The following is a 3,552-nucleotide window of genomic DNA, read 5'->3' on the forward strand; positions in this document are numbered from 1 at the left end:
ATCGGATAGACCTCCAAGAACATCGAGGAGAACATGGTATTGAGAATCAAAGAGAGAGAAGAAGCCATCTAGCTACTAGCTATGGACCCGTTGGTTTGTGGTAAACTACGCACGTTTCATCGGAAGGGCAATAGAGTTGAGGTAGAAGCCCTCCGTGATCGAATCACCCTCCAGCAAGATGCCGGAAAAGGCCCCTAGATGGGATCTCACGGGAACAGAAGGTTGCGACGGTGGAAAAGTGTTTTCGTGGATACTTCTGGTGGTTTGGGAATATGTGTGAATATACAGGAGGAAGATCTAGGTCAGGGGGGCACCAAGGGGCCCACAAGGTAGGGGGTGTGCCCTACCCCCTGGGCGCGCCCTCCACCCTTGTGGCCACCTCGTGGCTCTTCTGACTTGCACTCCAAGTCTCCTGGGTGTCTTCTAGTCCAAGAAAAATCATCGCGAAGGTTTTATTCTGTTTGGACTCCATTTGGTATTCCTTTTCTGCGAAGCTCAAAAACAAGGAAAAACAGAAACTGACACTGGGCTCTAGGTTAATAAGTTAGTCCCAAAAATAATATAAAATATCATATTAATGCATATAAAACATCCAAAACAGATAATATAATAGCATGGACCAATCAAACATTAAAGATATGTTGGAGACGTATCAGTCATCATGGTACTCCAGGATGCCTCATGGTTTTCTATCAGTCTTATCTGCAAGCTTAATAGCACAATCAGTTGGCTCAAGAACACATGGAGAAATTTCTTCATAAATCTTTTGCATAAAGAGTGTAAGGAATAATATTGACTGGAGACCCAGGGTCACACAACCCAAAATAAGGCTTGCATCCGAAAGAACATGATAATTTTTTTTACCTTCATCCTTACCTTCGGTACACCCTTTGAGATAAGAAGTGGTGTCTCGGTCTAGATAGACTTCTTTATTCATTACTAATATGGGTGTAGCAAGTTCTTTCACAATATCAACATAAGGTGTCATCCCACATTGTTCCCTCTTGATGCTCTTTTTACCCTTAGCTAAAAGTGGCCCTTCTAGATTTTTACGGTTCTGAGGTGGAGTAGCCTTCTTCGTAATTGCTTCTACCATGCAAATAGCCTTAGATCCCTGGTATGCTTTACGAACTTTTTATCTTGTGAATGCAGAAACTCAGAAAAATATTTAATGATATGCAATATGGGGTCAGTTCCAATATTTAGCCCATGACGAAGGTCTTTCATCTCCTTTGTTCTAAGGAAAGACTTAATACTATCATAAACAGGATCAACCTTAGTCTTTTCCTTTGAACACAAGTACCAACTCTCAGCATTATGTCGAATTCTATGAAGCAAATTCCAGGCCTCTAAGATCTCGGTTCCCATAAAAGAACCTTTGGAAGCAAGATCTAATACCTGTTTACACTGAGAGTCAAGTCCACCATAAAAGAAGTTCACAATTAAGCAATCAGGATAATGGTGTTCAGGGCATGCGGAGAGTATACCTCGATACCTTATATAAGCATCTACCAGTTTCTCACCTGACCACTGTCCAAAGATGATAACCTTCCTTCTTATTTTATATAACTTTCCTTGAGGGTAATAACAAGCATAGAATGTAGATAATAATCTTGGCCAACTACTAAGGGTACTTATGGGCTGATGTGATAGCCATTCAGCAGCTCATCTTTCAAGTGAATAAGGGAATATTTTGGCTTTTATCTCCTCATTAGTTAAATCCTGCAACTGAAAAGTTCCACACGTAGTGTTCAAGCTTTCAATATGTTTATAAGGACATTCAGTTGCATCACCTTAGAATGTATTCTCTTTCACCATATCAATTAACCGAGAGTTTATCTCAAATACTTTACCAGATAAGTCAGGACCAACAGATATGAAGTTCTCTCCTCGAACCGGTCCTGCTACTAATTCCAAACCTACCTGACAAATTTGTTCTTGAAGGACCATGGTTTCTTGCAATCTGCAAAAACCGTTAGAACACAAAATAATCAAAAACTCAAGACAGAGCCAAAAAGCGCTCAGCACCCAAGATAATATTTTTAAGAAATATATGAACTCTCATGCTTCACTTATATCTTTTTGAGAGTTGATAATAGTAATGGTAATTTACACAAGATATGAACTTGGTCCCAAAGTGACAATATTCAAGAAGAATATGATAAAAACTTTCATATAGATCATTGGATATGATAAGTTTTATTCCTTGCAATAGTTTTGCAATATGGAGATGATAATATGTGAGTTATGCTAGTGAGTAATTGTGCTTTAGTAAAATTAGTGGTGTTAAGGTTTGTGATTCCCTATGCATGCACGTAAAGTCAATAGTTATGCAGCGAAGTTACATCCTACTTATGATGCATTATTCATTGTTACTTGTGTTCAAAACATGTTTATGATTATTTTCGTTTTTTGGTTGGTTGCTTCTGAATCTATTTGCTAGCCTTCATTTGTACTAAGAAGAAATATTGCTTGTGCATCCAATTCCTTAAAATCAAGTTGTGCCAAATGAGTCCACTATACCTACTTATAGGCGGTATTTACGTGTCATCCAAGTAAATTTGCATGTGCCAACTCTAATCATTCAAATAAATCTGTTTTGTGTGCCCGTACCACTCATGAAGCGGTAGGGGGTGGCCAATATTTTCCATGCTAGGCGTGTTATTCTCATGATGAATGTTTATTCACTTGTCATTGCACGAGAAAGTGGCAAGGTAATAGGGATTCCCAGTCCCGAAATGAAAAAATAATATTAATAATGAATTTCTTGCAAAGTGTTGGTATGGAAGGCACCTGTGGATACGGCTAGCCATGGATTATGAAAGGATGGTGGAAAGGAAATAAACTTTATTTTCTGTTTGGGAATCGCCTATACTGTGTTTAGCGTGGAAGATATTGGGAATTATCGGTCCTTTTCATTGACAGGAAAAGCATGCCTCTCAAAATAATTATTTCTCTGTTTTAAACTTGAGCTCTGGCACCTCTGCAAAGCTCTGCTTCCCTCTGCGAAGGGCCTATCTTTTTTACTTTTACGCAATTTTTATTTTTATTTGAGTCTCCATCTTCTCTTATAAAGCACCAACTGGAGAGCATTATTGTCATACTTGTGCATTGGGTGTAGCTAATATTGAGTGTGTTTCATGAATGGATCAATGACTGAGCATGATGGGCTAGGCATAACTTTCTTTAGCATTGATATTTTGAAAGACATAGTTGCTCGTTGGTATACTTGAGTATTTATGTGTTCATGTCAAACTATTGACTATTGCTTTAAATCACTCAAGTCCAAATATCCATGCCACAAAAGAAAAGATTATATGATGAATATGATAGGTAGCATTCCACATCAAAAATTCTGTTTTATCATTTACCTACTCAAGGACGAGCAGGAATTAAGCTTGGGGATGCTTGATACTTCTCCAACGTATCTATAATTTTTTATTGTTCCATGCTATTATAGTATCAATCTTAATGTTTTATGTGCAATTATATATCATATTTTGGGACTAATCTATTAACTTAGTGCCTAGTGCCAGTTGCTATATTTTGCCT

This window comes from Triticum aestivum, chromosome 3D (assembly GCF_018294505.1).
Source record: "Triticum aestivum cultivar Chinese Spring chromosome 3D, IWGSC CS RefSeq v2.1, whole genome shotgun sequence".
In the NCBI taxonomy this organism is placed as follows: Eukaryota; Viridiplantae; Streptophyta; class Magnoliopsida; order Poales; family Poaceae; genus Triticum; species Triticum aestivum.